At 51.3% G+C, this 16,892-nt stretch overlaps 1 protein-coding gene and 1 long non-coding RNA gene across 3 annotated transcripts in view; one reads left to right on the top strand and one right to left on the bottom strand.

Moving 5' to 3' along the window:
- LOC104692205 (protein CEPU-1) overlaps positions 1-16,892 on the top strand; it is a 352,613-nt gene that overhangs the window by 193,722 nt on the left and 141,999 nt on the right. The gene's annotated exons all lie outside the window — the stretch shown is intronic.
- LOC109145214 lies at positions 3,916-5,988 on the bottom strand. Its single transcript, XR_002046495.3, has 3 exons — positions 5,592-5,988; positions 4,632-4,802; positions 3,916-4,524 (listed from the first exon to the last, which is right to left on the bottom strand). It is a non-coding gene; the product is annotated as an uncharacterized LOC109145214 (long non-coding RNA).

Here is a 16,892-nt window from a genome sequence, read left to right as displayed (position 1 = left end):
GGACAGCAGGAGAGGATGCAGAAGGGAGGGGGGAGAGGGTGGAAAGCAGCCAGGTGGGGAGGAAATAGCAGCATAGCATCAAATCTCTATTTTTTTTGGGCCTCCAACAGCAGAGGGATGTGGAGCTGCTGGACAGAGTCCAGAGGAGGCCACGGAGATGCTCCCAGGGCTGGAGCCCCTCTGCTCTGGAGCCAGGCTGGGAGAGCTGGGGGTGCTCACCTGGAGAGGAGAAGGCTCCAGGGAGAGCTCAGAGCCCCTTGCAGGGCCTAAAGGGGCTCCAGGAGAGCTGGAGAGGAACTGGGGACAAGGCATGGAGGGACAGGACACAGGGAATGGCTTCCCAGAGCCAGAGGGCAGGGCTGGATGGGAGATTGGGCAGGAATTGTTCCCTGGGAGGGTGGGCAGGCCCTGGCACAGGGTGCCCAGAGCAGCTGTGGCTGCCCCTGGATCCCTGGCAGTGCCCAAGGCCAGGCTGGACGGGGATTGGAGCAACCTGGGCTAGTGGAAGGTGTCCCTGTGTTTCTATGTCTGGGTTTCTATGATATGTGGGGTTCCGCATTTTTTTGGGTTCCACTTTTTGGGTACAGAGAGGTTGGTTGTTTAATTTTGGAGCTTCAGTGTGGTGACCCTGTGCTGTCCCTCTGACAGGGAGCACTGCAACCACTTGGCTCTTGTACGGAGAAGGCAGAAAAACCAAATACCTGAATTCCATGTACTGTTGTGCACCCACCAGTCTGTTGGTCCTGGGTGCTGATGGTTCCTTTCGAAATGAACAAAAGAATTCAGCCTCCTTCACAATGTTTTGACAGTTTTTTGGGTTTTCTTGTTGTTTTTTTTTTTTTTGTGGGGCTCAAAACTGTTTTGCAAAGAACTCTCAGGGATGGATGAAATGTTTGTGCTGGGAAATCAGCCATCTTCAAAAGGGCTCCTTCTCCCTTGCAAAACATTTGCAGAGTTTTCATCTGTGCATTTTGGCTCCTCTGATACAAGGCAGGAATCATCCTGGGAATTGTCTTCCCGATGGTTATTTTGCTGTCTCTGCTAGGAAATAGAAAAAGGCAGAAATGAGAATAACTTCAGCCAACCAACAGCAAGAAAACATCCTCTGTGCTGCAGGTTGCTGGGCTTGGATGGTTTTGGTCTAAACGAGGTCATTGATCCCAAACAAAAACCTGCCTGGTGTGAGTTGAGTGGCTGAGATCTCAGATCACAGGGGTTTGGAGGAACTTTTGCCACCCTTGACTGCCCCAGTTTTCCCTTACTGGCTGCATGCCATTGTTCAAAATTCATTTATTTCCTTATTGAACGCCATAACCAAAGAGGGTTTTGTAGAATCGAAGAATCACAGACTGGTTTGGGTTGAAAGGGACCTTAAAGTTCATCTCATTCCACCCCCTGCCACAGGTAGAGACACTTTCCACTAGTCCAGGTTGCTCCAAGCCTTGTCCAACCTGGCCTTGAGCACTTCCAGGGATGAGGCAGCCACAGCTTCTCTGGGCAACAGAGATTTTAAAGCTGCATTGCTGGCTGGGAGGAGCAGGATGATCCCTGTGCAGATTTGAGCAAAAATAAAATGTCATTGGCAGGATAAAACTCCTTTCCTGGAAGTTTCCAGGTGGAGGTGACTTCCCAGAGCAGGCACATGACAAGGTTGGGCTGCCCCATTCCAGCCCTAAATTATACTCTAGCAAAGGAGGAGAAGCCTCCTGAGGAGGTGGGAAGGGATCACAGTCTTTAAAGACCTTCTGGACAATGTTGGAAATGAAGAAAGGCAATTATTCCAGGTCTCCAAAGGCGGTAGGACAAGGAGTAGTGGCCTGGAGCTAAGGAAGGGGAAGTTTTCTTGCTTGGCCATTAAGAAAGGGCCCCCCCGTTGGGAGGGAAGGGGGAGAGTGCCTGGGGAGGGAGCGCCGGCGCCGGCCGCAGCGCGGAGATGGGATGTTAATGGAGGTGATGAAGGGAGAGATCTTTAGACAACACAAGAGGTCAACCTGCTGACCCGAGCCAGCTCTCTCCTGGCCCTACAATCTGTACGGTGCCATGATAAATTCCACTTCTCTGACTTTACTGCGGGCGCTTTATCGCTCGACTTAATGGCTGGGAAATGTCTTCACTTGACTGCTCCATTCAGACGAGAGGGCTGTCTGTGATCCTCGGGCTTAAGCAACAATTCACTGATGGCGAAGGGATGATGCCTTTTTATTATCTTCCCTCTCAGAGCCTGGACTCGAGGTCCTGGCTCCTCTTTGCCACTGATTTTTCCCTTTCTGACCTTGTTCCATCGCTGCTGCCTTGTAGATTCTCACAAGCTGCCTTTGGGAGCGCGTGTTTGGAGTTTCCATCCTCTGAGTTCTGATTTGGCAATGGTTCTGTTCAGTCAGAGATGGGTGGGTGGTGTGGGGCTCCCCAAGGGTGCCGTGACCCCTTTGGATTCCAGCCTGGAGAGCAGGAGTCAGGTGTGGGGGAGGATGCTGGCAGCAGATGTGTGTGGTACAACCAGCCCTCCTGTTTTTATTGCAGGTCTCAGTGGTCTCATCAGAGTTGATGTTTTCTTTAATGTTACTGGCACCGTGCAATTGCGGAGGAATCCAGGCTTTGGGTGAGCAGCAGCTTTGAGATGCTGGGGTTGCAGGAAAAAGTATGGAAATACTGCTGGAATCTGCCAGCTAATAAACCCAGCCCATCTTAATTATGACTGTTTTTATTTTAGAGGTCAAAAGGAAGGTTTGGGGGGGATCTAATTTGGAGCAGTGGTGGTGTGGAGGTGCTCCCAGCGGGAATTTAGGAGTGGAATGCTGTGCTGTGCAGGGTTGTGGGGATGGATGGGTGGCCCTGTGTTGCAGGGAGCTTCAACTCATTCCTGGAGCGAGCTGGCCATGCTGGATGATTTAATTCAAGCAAATAAGGGAGAGATGATGTTTGAGGCAGAGCCAAGGCTGGTGGATGTGTCCCTGGCCTGGGACAAGCAGCGTGTCCAGGAGCGATGCCGCGGGGTGGGGGTGAGCGGGTGCTGGCAGCGTCCTTCCAGCTGCCCCCAGGCTGTGCTCCCCACGGAGCCTCCACCTTTCCTTGGATAAACGCCGAAGGAATGTGTGTCCCTTCCCAGAGGCTGTTACAGTAAATTGTGAGCGGCGACGGGGGCAGCAGAGGAACTGTCGCCATCAGTGGCTTTTCGTTAATCTGATCCGAAGGTTCCCGCTGCGGATGTGGCTGGAGCCGTCCCTGCTCTCCCTGCCAGTGCAAATGGAAACGTGCAGGCTCCTGGTGCCTCCGTCTGGATGGAGGGAGACAAGGGAGGCCGATGCAAGAGGGATTTTCCTGTTTCCACCTGGGCTTTGTGCTTTTGCATCTGCATCTTTTTGCTTTGCTCCATTTGCACATCCCCAAATGCACATCAGGGCATGGTGAGGAGGGATGGAGAAAGCCACCTTTGGAATTCTGGCTGTGAATCCTAGAATGGTTTGGCTTGGAAAGGACCTTAAAGCTCACCTAGTCCCATCTCCTGTAGTGATCAGAGACATCTTCAACTAGACCAGGTTGGTCAGCCCTGTCGGTCTTCCATCAATGCACATTTCCCCACAGAAAGTGCCTTTATTGCAAAATTCCTGGGATACTTTCCTTCTTTTTTTAATTTTTCCGTTGGGAATATCTAAATCTAGGTGATTGTCTGGAAGGAGCTCAGTGGTTTGGTTGTCTGATGGCTGAGCCAGGAGTTGTCCCGGTTAGACAGGGGGACCTGCTGGGAGGCAGTGGGAAGCACCAAACCCCAAACCCCAAAACCCACTGGAAGGCCACTTGCCATGTTGTGTCCCATCTACAGGACACAGATGACTCTTCCAGGAGCCAGGAGCTAGCTGGAATGTCCTTGCATTAGGTGAACAGGGGGGAAAAATAATCCATTCCATGAAAATTTTACTTTTGGAAGATTTCTGCTGAGACGGGGAAGTTAGAGGATATTTTCTTTTTTATTTAAACATATATATAAATATGTACACGTATATATATTTGAGTTTCAGCGGCTTTCCATTTCCTAGTCAGCTCTCTGCACGATGCCATTTCTGCAGGCACCAGATGACTTTTTTTCCCCTCAGGAAATTTTCTAATATCAATTTAATTTTGACTCTCACAGCTGCATCTATTCCGCGGGGAACCTACTCTACGGCCTCGCCAAGAAAGTGTTTCCTCTTAGCTGCAAGTTCATTTTCCAGCTTTAAAACATCATTCAGTCATTCCTAACGAAAGGTATAATCAACTTTCAGGCTTCATGGCTTAGCTGAGCCCCTAATGGAGATGGGGATCATTCCTGTAAGATCACTCCGGCAATGGCTCGGCCCTTATTTCCCATGGCAGCTGTGCTGGCCCCTTGCAAAGGATGGATTTTGCTGGATGGAACTGCACCCAGAGGGATTAGAGCCAGTCCAGGTGGATGCAACTCCCTGAGTTGCTCCCTTGGGATGCATTCTGGCATCCCACAGGGATTTGCTCCTTCTCTGCCGTTGTGGCTCCACAAATCCTCCATGGCTTCTGCAGGAGCAGATGACAAAGAATTTGGTCCAGCTTGACTTAAAGAAGGAAAAAAACCTAAACCCAAACAACAAAAACCCCCAGCAAAACCACAGTTTGTGCCCCACCTGATTGTAACTCCATGCCCACATCTGCTCTGTGTGAATGTTCTGGGAGCACCAAAGGGGAACAGTCTCTGTTTTCCGTGCCGTGCTGTGCAGCAGGAAGGGTTGGGGTTATTCCAGACCTTGCTGAATTCCACCATGGATACGGATCCGTACATCCCCTCCTGTGCCCACCTGCCGTGGAAATAGGAATGCAAATAGCACCAGGAAAACAGGATCAGGTGGGAGTAGGGAGCAGTAGGAGACCTGAGAGGAACATCAGGACTAGCTGGGCTGCCTTGGGAATGGGGAATGTTAAATAAGGTCATGGAGCACTGGAGCTCCAAATGGGACCCCACAGAGCAGGGTGGGATTTATTCCACTGAATGTTTGCCCAGCCTTGTGGAACAGGAGCCCTGTGCTGGTCTGGGTGGAGACAAGCCCTGGAAATCATGGAATAGGATGGAATGGAATAAAATGAGGAGAGAATTGAAAATAAAACCAAATAGAATTGGAATAGAAGAAAGAATAGAATAGAATAGAATAGAAAACAATGGAATGGAATAATTTAGGTTGGAAAACCCCTCCAAGATCATTGAGTCCACCTGTTCCTCCAGCACTGCCACACCCACCACTGAACCAGCTCTACACAGCTTTTAAATTCCTCAGGAATGGGGATTCCACCAGTGCCCTGCTGCCAAAAAAAAATCGCCTTGGGGACCCTGGCACACTCTGATGTGCCACAGGGCAGGGGAGGAGCTGTAGGGATGAACCCACCCCGCAGCCAGGGCTGGATGCTCTCCCTGCAATGGGCTCTTAGGTTTCCCCCACGCTGTTCAACCCTGAAGTAGCTTATGAAGCATCAAAATGACAGAAATTGGGAAATAAGCAAAACCTCCAAATCCTTCATCTCTCTCCCCAGAAAAAGACCCAAACAGATGAGCGAACAGAAATTTTTAATTGAAATGTTTGGGTACAAATTACCTGACAATCCAAACAGAGGAGTTTGGAACCAGCACTTGAGCTTCTCGTTCAGAAAATATTGAAGCCTTGCGAGCTGACACTTTGAGAACTCCCCATAAAGCTTCGGAAGTGAAAAATTAATCCGGAGTAACCTCTTTTTCTGCTTTCCAGAGGCAGATTGGCTTTTGATGAATGCTTACACCGCCTCAATAGATCCCAGTCAACCGAGCCCGGCTCTTCCCCGTTGCATGGTGGGGATCCCTGGAGCATCAGAGGGTCGGAATGAGCGTGGGGCTGCTCTGGGTGTAAGCGATTGCTCCGGATACCTGGCGCATTTCCATTCCTACCTCCTCTCCTTTTGCTGTCCCTGTCAATCCACGTCCATCATTCCTTCTTGCAGCAGTCAGGTGTCTGCTGCTGCTGCCTTTTATCCCTCTGAATCTACCTCGTGGGATTAGGCATGGAACGGAGAGTTGTAGCATATAATAGCAGAGCTGTAATTACCTGACGAATACGGTGTAATTACACCGTGGTAAAGCTTTTGGATAACCTCACCGCCTCCCACTTGTCCCTATAACTGGAATTTCTCTACATTTCAGCTCTTAACGTTACCTCCATCTCCAAAATTGTGGCTTTGGCTTCCTGGTCACCATGGAATGGTATTTTTAACATTCGGTGGCACCACTGATTTTGCACTTACACTTTAATTAATTTGCAGCTATGGAGCCTTGGAGTTGTAGGAGTAGAGTGAAAATTGCAGGTGTGGGAAGCGGAGCTGTGGTGTAATCACACCACAAAAGGGCAATCACACCCCTCAAGCTCAGCATAAAGCCACATTAGAGTTTTGGTGGGACCTCCCTGGTATCTGTTGGCATGGGTTTGGATGGGCAGAGGGATCTGAGCTGCTGCAGATCCCTCCATCCAGGTGCAGACAGGTTGGACTTCTTACTCTCTACAGCTCCCTGACAGGAGGGTGCCACCGGGTGGGGGTCAGCCTCTTCTCCCAAGGAACAAGGGACAGCTCAGGAGGACCTCAAGCTGTGACAGAGAGGTTCAGGTGGATATCAGGTGGAATTTCTTTATGGAAAGGGTTGTCGAGCATTGGAAGCAGCTGCCCAGAGAGGTGTTGGAGTCCCCATCCCTGGAGGTGTCCAAGGAACACCTGGACATGGCACTCAGTGCTCTGGGCTGGGTGACAAGGTGGGGATTGGTCACAGGTTGGACTCGATCACCTTGGAGGGCTTTTCCAGCCTTAATGATTCTGGGATTACCTGAAACCTCCTTCAGTTATTGGCTGTAGAACAGCATTTTCCCTGATCCATCCTGCTTGCAGCTTCGAGCACCTCAGCCCAGCCTGGATGTGGCCTGGTGGCACTGCTCAGCAAACTTCATCTTGATGAGTGACCCGAAGCTAATTACCAACCTCCTTGCACATTTCCATCCCCCTGACTCCAGTAAAACCAGCCCAGCCATTTCCCTGCCTTTTGGAGCTGCTAGTTGGGATACACAGACAACAAGCACTGAGACATAATGGATTTTTATTATTATTAGGCTCCCAGCGCCTGTTTCCCTGTCAGTATAACAGGGCTAATGAAATGTCCCCACCGCTCATGGGGCTTGGGAGGACAATTTGGGCTGGATCTCTGTAGCATTTGGAAGAGGTGGAATGCTGGTTGTTATTTATTACAGATCTGGTTTACTTAGCCCTGGGTTTATTGAGTCTGTCTCCCACCCGCAAATGCCGACCGCAGCTCCCAGCGCTGCTCCCGGTGCCAGGGATCCTTCCTGTTGCCACTGAGTTGCCAGCTGGATTTGTTGTGGACTCCAGCTCAGGACAGTGGGCCAGGTTCATCCCTGGTGTACCATCATCGACTTCAATTAAGCTACGCCAGGGAGGAATTTGGCCCGCTCCCTTTGTGAGCTGTGCGCCAATGCCAGGCGAAAGGCACGGTGGGTGCCAGCAAGGGCTGTGGCAGCCCCATTTCAGCGTGGGACACAATTCCTGCACCTCTGTCTGCTGTGGGACACCAGCATCCACTGATGGGCAGGGAAAGGGGAATCCAACAGCACGTTCCTTACAGGACTTCACTTCTCATGGAGTTCCAGATTTCACCTCCCTGTCTTGTTCCTGGACTGCCTGGAGGTAGACAGGGAGAAAAACAGCAAGAGGGGGGGAAAAATGGGCAGTGGAGCCTTAAGTAACGTGAGGTCTGACTCAACGCTGAAGAGCTGCTGCTCTGGATCACACCCAATTTGCTCCTTACATGCTTGTAACTGGCATCAGAACATGTGCGTAGAAGCAAACCCTTGTTTCCTGGAGGCAAAACTTACACCTGCTTTACTCACATCCCTCTCCTTAACCCTGGATCCTGGGCACCACAGCCCCAGCTTCAGCTGGGTGGGTGACAGTCACTCTGCAGCATCACCTCAGCCACCCTCTGGGCAGCATTGGACCCTGCTGATATCCAATATCCTCTTCCCCTCGCCTCCCGCACGCTGCCCGGCGGCGGCCGCTTCCCGGGGAGAGAAGTCGGTTGCCTGGTTCAAAGCAGAGGGAAACTTTCTGTGCTGGCAGATCTGGGGCAGAGTTTTAAGAGTGTCTGTATTTCCTCCCGCTCCGTCTGAAGTGAGGGACATCCAAGGATGCAGCCCTCGGCTTTCATCTGCCTCACCGCAGGCATTGTGAGCTGTTCTCTGAGTCCGCTCTCCTGGCTTCATATTTCCTGGGGTGCTTTAGAGAGTGGCTCTGGCTTTCTAAATGCAGGGGCATTCTAAAAAAATACATATAATTTATTCCAAATGCAACAAAACCGTGGCTTTTAGTGTATCCCTTCACCTCGGTCTGCTGGGATGTAGTGGGATGGGGTTGGTTTCGTGGTGGAAAGAGGTGGATGTTATGATGGGATGAGGTGGGTGCTGGGATGGGATGAGGTGTTGCCATGATGGGATGAGGTGGATGCTGTGATCAAACTGATGCCATGAAGATTTTTGCCTTTTCTTTTATACCCCTGTTATACCTTTTTACAACTTCTGTATTCCCAGTGCTTTTTGCCTACATTCTTGGACTTGTTTGTCAAGCTGAGAGACTCAACATTTTAGAAGCTTCATAGCCAGGGATCAGTGTGCCCCAGAGCCCAAGGTCCTCTCCAGAACACATTCTGTAAACCAAGATAGAACCATCCAGGGGAAGGTTCCTTGGGGAGGGGGGCTCACTTGAGCCTCTCATTGGGGAATCTTTGATAGATCTGCTAATTAGTAACACCTATAATGTTATACCCAATGTTGGGAAGAGGATAGGCTCGGTGGGGTGCATCTCGATGCATATGACCTGGACGTGTGCACCTAAGGATCCTGAAAATAAATACCAAGGTAAAATCCCTTTTCCCCTTCTAACCGTGTATGACTCTTGATTTTTAGACCAGGAAAAGGCATCAAAACAAGGTGGGTGCATGATGGGATGAGGTGAGATGATAACGGGATGAGGTGGGTGCTGTGATGGGATGAGGTGGATGCTGTGACGGGATGAGGTGGGTGATGGGATGGGATGAGGTGGGTGCTGTGACGGGATGAGGTGGGTGATGGGATGGGATGAGGTGGGTGCTGTGATGGGATGAGGCAGAGCTGCTGGGTGCAGAGGGATTTATCTGTGGCTCACACAGCTGGAGATTTGCATCTCCCACCATCCCCTCTGCAGAGCTGCCACCCTGTCCTTCTCAGCCCTTCTCCTCCCCGGGGACTGTGGGGCCCTTTTGTGGCCGTGGCTGCACATCTCGGGTTATCTCAGGACACGGGGTGCAGGGAGCAGCAGGTTTGATGACAGCAGGGACACGCATGGAAAGGCTGTGGTGCTAACAGTTGGAAACTGATAACTAGCAGCGGTGCCTTTGCCAGGAGGGGAAAAAACACCTCTAAATTTTCTTTGTTTTGATATTCAAATGCTCCTTTCCATGTATGTGCTAATGGGTATGCTGGTGTTAGGGCATTATTAGAACAAAATATTCAGATGATTCCTAACAGAATTTGTGTTTCACAAGCTACATGGAAATAATGTTGGCTTGGAAACCGGAGCAGTGTTAGGAGACTGTTTCTCCCAGGGGGTAATAACTGGCCTGAGCTGCTCTGCAGGGTTGGGGTTTTGGAGCGTGGGATCCAGGCGACTTCTCCCAGGAATCCCTGCTAGACAAAATTCCCCTCCCCAGTATGAAAGGAGCACCCTAAATACCGACCAGGAGGAGCCTCCAGCCCCTCCTACCCTTGATCCCTCTTCCTCACGTCCTTGCCAGCTTTGTGGGATGTGAAAGGCTATTTTGGAAGAACAGCTCTGCTTCTGCTCCGTAGTGGCACAGCTGAACCCGGGTCAGCATCCCCCAAGATCTCCTCCGGCTCCGTGCCTGGATTCCTCAGCTGAGGCCAGGCTGAGGCTCTTAGTTCTTCGTTCCCACTGAAATGAGCAGCAAATCAATGCAGGCCTAATAAAAGATGATTGGGAATTGCTAATAGGAGTGTGGGAGGGCAGCCCTGCCTCCCAGAGCCAAGATGAGTATGGATTTTCTCGTGCCAGGGACTGTAAATGCTTCTGAATTCCCCAGGGAGCCCTGCATACTCACCCTCTCCCTTCACCCTCATCATTCTCCTGCAGCCTTAAAAAAGAACCTGGCCAAGGCAATTAGCTGGGTTAATTAGCTGGAGGTGGCAGGGAGGGCTCAGCCTGGGTGGGATGGAGCAAGTTGGGACAGGGTGCGTGGTGGGGACAAGGAGCCCCTCGGCCAAGGGCAGGGTTAGATTGGATATTAGGAAGAAATTCCTTACTGAGGGTGAGGCCCTGGCGCAGGGTGTCCAGAGAAGCTGTGGCTGCCCCATCCCTGGAAGTTTTCAAGGCCAGGCTGGATGGGGCTTGGAGCACCCTGGGATAGTGGAAGGTGCTCATGGTAGGAGGTCCCTTCCAATCCAAACCATTCTGGGATTCTGGGACAAGATCATCCGCCCTGCTCAGAGTTTGGTCCCCATCCCACAGTACCCATGCAGGGGCAGGAAGGGGAGAAATGAGGTCAGGAAGCGGGAACACAGTTGGAAAGATTCTCACTGCCTTGGTGCTGGGCTTCAATTCCAGCTCCTGGTAGCTGCTCTCTCCAGCTTGCCTTATTTATGGACTCACATCTCCCCCACTCTTCTCCCTCCAGCAGCCACAGTCCCAGCACCCCACAGGCTCCCCATCACCCATAGATCAGCACCAATGAACTCCCTGCTCTGCTCTGCATTCGGCAGCCAAACCCCTCCTGCCCTTCGCGTTGGTGCTGCTGGGGGATGATGTATGAAATCCAGGTCGGTTTGATTCATACGAGTTGTGTTCACCTTGCAGAACAGGCTGTCACCAAAAATAATAAACCTCCTTGTTTTAATGCCTGGAGAGGCTGTTGGACGAGCAGCAGGACAGGTTTAGATCCTCTTCCAAGGAAAAGGACGCTTTTGAGAAAGACGGATTGCAAGCCACGGGATGGCTGCACAAACGGTAAATAATAATTAGAGCCGTGTCTGGAGGCTGCGTGGGGAGCAGGGACCTGTCAGGCTTCATGTGGCACTGATGCACCAGACAGGACAATTCCTGACCCACGGCCTGGAAGGTCTAAATGGTGTTGCCAAGAGCAGGGGGTTGGCAGTGCGGGATGAAGTGACCTGTCCCTTGTCACCCAGGAGAGAGGTGGCACAGCCCTGGGTGCAGCAGCTGCTGGTTTGTGCAGGGATGGAGACCAGGGTGGCTGCGGTTTATCATCCCTTACATCCACGGGCCTTTACCAGGAGAGGCAAAACCCCGCTGGGCAGCTCTTTGCCCCTTGATTTATAGAGTTCATCAGTTGAATTTTTCTCATGCCACAGCACAGCCCTTCCCTGAGCTCACACCAGCTTCCAGGAGGTATTTTCTTTGCAGCAAATGCACCAGCACAGTGTCCAGTGATGTTCTATCCTCATCTCACTCCTTTTTGGGCAGCAGCTTAGATTAGGATGCCTGTCTTTGCCTGGCATCAGACCTGCCTGGTGCCCCCAGCACAGCCTCTTGGTCCTTCTCCCTTTGGATGCGCTGCTGTCTCCTGCCTTGAGAGGTGGTGCCCAAAGCCCCATCGTCCTCCCTGTCCTGCAGCAGCCCACACGTGCACGCAGCATTGAGGCAAAAAAGTATTAATGGGGGGAAAAGTTAACCACGTTTATTGAACTGCGAAAAAGGTTGTTTTTATATCCCTTTATTGGAATATAAAGACAGCTTTTATAACCTTTTAAAGGGGCATAAAAGCAGCTTGGAGACCAGAAACCTCGCTCCAGTGGAAGGCAGGGAAAGGGAAAGGGAAAGGGAAAGGGAAAGGGAAAGGGAAAGGGAAAGGGTTGAGAGCAAACATCTGCCGCATTCTGTGGTCAGGAGTAGCTGGGGGGTGGCTGGAGCCGCTGGGACCCCAGGTCTGAGGTGGTTGTGGTGTGGTGTCACCTCTCTCGGGGAGGTTTGGAGCCCTCGCTCCCTGGGCTGGGACAGAGTTCCTCCCTTCCACAAGTGTGGAGCCCTCCTGGGAGAGGGAGGTGTTGGACTTAATGAACTCACCTCTTCCCTCTCATTTTTCTCCCTAGTCTTCTGTGAATAAACACTGCTTTGGCTTCCTTCCTCCTGGAATGAGGGAGCAGGGAATCTGTAAAGGTCTGGCCCTGAGGCCAAGTTTGCTCTGTGACTGCTCCAGCCTCTCCCGTGACACTCAGCCTCTCTGGTGGCACTGTGAGACTTCTGGGTGGACCGGCTCCCTACCTCAGTGGCCCAGAAAGTATTGGTTAATTTGGGATCTGGGGCTGGCACCCTCATGGGTGGGATATCCTCTGTCTCCCTGATGCCTGCAGCACTTTGGGACGAGCACAGGGGTGTGCTGCAATCCCTCTCCTCCACGGCACAGGGTTCGCTGCCTCCGTGCCCATCCACATTAGCAGGCCCAGCTGCTGGTTGGGATGTGGCTGAAAGCAGCATCTTCAGATCCAGGAGGAAGCTCCTTCCACCTCTTCCAGAGCTCCTGGGCAAGCATTCCAAAAGCATTTGGCGTTGCGGGTGGTTAGAGCCCAACCACCTCCTGCCGGCACACTGCTCCCAGGACAGAGCTGGGTTTTCTCCATCCAGCAGGGGAGATGTGCCTTTTTCTTTCCCTCGTTCCCTCGGTGGTGGCTCTGACGCGACATTAAGAGAGGAGAGTGACCTTTACACCGCTCTGCAGCTCCGGGGAGGGGAGAGCCGAGCCGTGTCTGCAGCACGGGCGCCGCTGGAATGCGGATGGGTCGCGGGGCTCCCTTATCCCCTCGCCATCTCCCAAATAATCATCTTCCCGAGATAATGTTGTAGGGCTGTAAAGAGGACGGGAGCAGGAGCAGCTGCTTCTAATTTCACTTCATGGGGAGGGAGGCGATGCTCGGGGCACCCCACATTCCCGGCACATATTTTTCATCATTATAGGCAGAAATGCCAGAGCTCTGACAGATATTAATGCAGTTCACACCGGGAGAAAATCTTCTTTCCATCAGGCTCCCTGTGCAGCAAGAGGGCAGTGCCATTTGCAGCCCTAGGGAGGATGTGTTTGAAAGGTGACGTGTTTTTTGCCCAGGAAGTTTTATTCCAAGACAAAGTTCTGTTTGGAGAAAGGGCACCTGAAACCATCCCACTGGGGCCATGGGATTGCTCTTCACAGGCCTGGGTAAAGGTGCATTTGCAGCAGTGCTGGGAATTAATCTGGATTTTGGTGTAACTCAAATTGGCCTCTGCCGGCTCTGTCGTGGCTGTGTGTCACCACGGGGGTGTCATTGTCCCATGGAGCAGTTTTGGCGACCTGGGGTCCCATCCTACCCTGACCCACAATGATTCTGTGAGGTGTTCAGGCTTATCCCAGAGGGAACGGCACCTCCTTGCACCCCTCAGCCTCCTTTTATTTGCTTATCCCACTAAATATTCATCAGTAACATTTAAGACAAAGGAAAGAGATAATTACAAGGGGAGAGTTTTTTTGCAGTATTAAAGGTTAACAGAATTCTTGGCATTTGTGCCTTGTCGATCTCCATGTAATTATGCTCATTTCCCAGAATTCAGAGGCGACTGTGCCTGTTAACGCTCAAAGATGGTACCCCGGGAATTAAATTTATGAGATCATTTCTCAAAATCTTCAGATTCAAACCAAGCATCTTGCTTAATGGCATGGCTATTATTAATATTATTCTTGGATGCAGAGAGCCGTCAGGGTCAGAGGACCAGTGGCAAAACTCAAATTGATACAGCAGCGAGCCTGGATTTTTTTCCCAAGGAATATACTCGAGCAATTTGGCAACTTCAGGGAAGCAGGCTGGCAAAAGATGGGTGCTGCAAAGGTGCTGATTTGAGGTGAAAATGGGAAAAAGCCCATTTTTGGCAGCGGCTGGTGGGGGATCAGAAAGGAAAGCCTGGCTTGGAGGTGACTGATCCCGGTCTGGAGTCAGGTGTGGGCAATAGGAAAACCAGTGGCTCCAGGAGAGGCTGATTTGAGGATGCAGAACACCTGGCAGTGGGCTGGGCTTTCACCCAGCACAGCTGAGCACACTCAGTGCTTTTAAAAGTGGGATTTTAGGGGCACTGCTTTTAGTATTTGCTTTTTGTTGCTGATGGTTGTCTGAACTGAGGTATGTGCTCCTCCCCAGTGTCTGCTTCCCCTGGCTTTGTAGGGACTGAGCAGTTTTCTGTTAGGAAAGGGTCTGGGGGGTGAAACTGAGGTGGAAGGGGGGGCAAACCAGCCAGGTTTTTGCTGCTTCCTGCAGTTTAGGATGTGTGTGATATCCAGATGGGCTGGGGAAGGCTTGGCTCAGTGTGTTTTCCTTGGGACCATCCCAGGAGAAGGCACAGCGACTCTTGGAGCTTTTTTTCCAAACAGTTAATCCAGCACAGAGCCCCCAGACTGCGGGCAGAGCCTCAGGGTGGGTAGAACCTTGTGTTTTCACATTTAAGGGACCCGTGCTGGAGCTCTCAGATATCCTTGGTGAGACCTGAGGAGTGTCTGGCTTTGCTTTTCTGCCTATTCAGCTTTTTCCCTTTTCAGTGACTGCAGGGATTGAGTTGTAGAACTCTGGGTTAATGTCACACACTTATCAACTGCCATTGGATGGATAATGGCATGGTTTGTCCCATGTCATCACTGTCCCTGGCACCTGAGCCACGCTGATCAAACACTGCTGGGGATGCAGGGTGTGTATGGAGGAAGCTTTTTGGGGTACTCATACAGCACCATAACCTCACAAGGAAGCTGTGAGAAACAGATTTATGTAAAATCAATATTGATTTGTACCAAGGATCGGTCCCGGTTCGTAATTCTCACTGTGCCAGTGTGGCTCAGTAGCTCTTTGATCAGTTTTTTAGGCTCTGTGTAGGTGTTTGATGTTGAGTCTGGACCTGCAAAGGTGTCACTTCATAAATGTGTGGGCCTGGTTGGACTGCTGTAAGAGGCCCAGACACTGAGGCCTGGGGGAGAAAGGAGTGATCCAAAGGGAGAAGGGAGGCCTTGAGGGCTGCTGTGCAGCCTCCTCATTCTGTGTCCTGGCTGCAGCTCTGCCTGGCCCCTCTGCAATGTACAAAGGGTCCCAGGATGGTTTGGGTTGGAAGGGACCTTAAAACTCATTTTGTTCCACTCCCTACCATGGGCAGGGACACCTTCTGCTAGCCCAGGGTGCTCCAAGCCCTGTCCAGCCTGGCCTTGAACACTTCCAGGGATGAGATGTTGAGCATCCTTGAGGATGCTGCCGTGTGTTAGGGCTGGCAGTGTTGTGTGGGGCACTTTGGCTTTCCTTCTCCTCCGGGGGCACATTCTGGGTTACCTGGTGAGATGGTGCAGGGAGATCAGTCCTGTGCTGGGTTTGCAGCACCGGTTTGGGACAGATTTGCAGCCTTTTCCAGGGCACCTGCTCCTCTAGCCCCTTGGCTGAGGCTTTGGAGCTCAGCCGGGGGTGCCCTGGAAGGAGTTAATTCGTGCTTGAAAATTCCAAAGTCCCTGAGCACGACGAGAGCAAGCGACAAACCCGAGCCCAGCAGTTTTTTAAAGGGCAAACAAAATGTTCCTTTTTTTACTGCGAGGCTCTTGGTGCAAAGTGCAGGCAGAGCAGGGCAGCGTGGCTTTAGGGGAAGGCTCCCAAAAGCACATTTTATCTAAATTTAATGGGATGGTTACTGTAAGTTTATCTAAACTGCAGTTAAATATTAACAGCATCTCTAGCAGGGATTAATGGGGTCTCCTGCGTTGTTTTTAAACACCGTGAAGAAGGTGCCGGGAGTCCCTGGCCGCCTCCAGCACGAGGGATCGAGGGCTGAGCGCCCATGAGGATGCTGCTTGCATTCCAAAAACTGTCCTAGAAACAGCCCTGAACGGGCGATTTCTCCAGCTCGGAGCGGGAATGCCTTTGGGGCGAGAAGGGCTCAAAACGGCTTCGGCCAAGTAAGGCTCCCAATCATTGTTCCTTAATTGGGGCCACCGTTAACGAGGGGATAAATGAGGCAGTGAGCGGAGCTGGAGCCCGCGTCCTTTGTGGCTTCGGTGAATGGTTGAAGGCACGGAGGGCTCAGCAGTTATTCAGGAAAAGCTTCCCCCGGACTCGTGTGTCATTCACCTGACTGATGCCAAGGAAATTAAGCACTTTTTGTGCAACTCTGAGCTTATTGGAGAATAATGTGGTATGCGATAGCACGGCTGGCGTTATAAAATCGTGTTCTCATTCGGAAGGAACGAGAATGTCTCGAGCATAAATTCTGTTTCTGATCATATTTGGCCATTTCAGATTAAAAATAAATTTCCACTTTGGGGCTATAGATTGCCATCTATCAACTCCCTGAAAAGGAATTAAAAGGAAAGTCTGGCTGTACGAATTGCCTTGCTATGACCTACTTATTGAAAGTAGTTTTTTGTTCTCCAGGAATGAAATCCATTGGTGTGGGGAGGCGTAGGATTGTTTGGATATAGGTCTGTAGGACGGGAGGGGGTCTTTAACTTGGACCTGTAAGCAGCTACGATAAAATAGAATCGTGCTGGATACTTGAGGAAGGAGGAAAAAATTCGGCAATGTTGTTGTTTTCCTTGATAGAGGAACTTGAACTGCAAATTTGCATCTGATTGTCGGCCCTTGGGACCACTCAGATCTGCAGATTAGCTGCTTAAGGCTTGGTTTTGCAGGAAAAGCCCGAGTTTGCGGCAGTGTTTGCTGGGAGGGTCCTGCAGAAGGAGTCGGGGTCCCTTGCAGCGATCCAAATGCCATCATTCTTTCCTGTGGGATGTTTTTGGGACTGACTTGCTCCCTGCT

The sequence above is a fragment of the Corvus cornix genome, chromosome 24, assembly GCF_000738735.6.
Source record: "Corvus cornix cornix isolate S_Up_H32 chromosome 24, ASM73873v5, whole genome shotgun sequence".
Classification (NCBI taxonomy): Eukaryota; Metazoa; Chordata; class Aves; order Passeriformes; family Corvidae; genus Corvus; species Corvus cornix.
The sequence above is the reverse complement of the archived record's forward strand: the minus strand, read 5'-3'. Positions and strand labels throughout refer to the sequence as shown.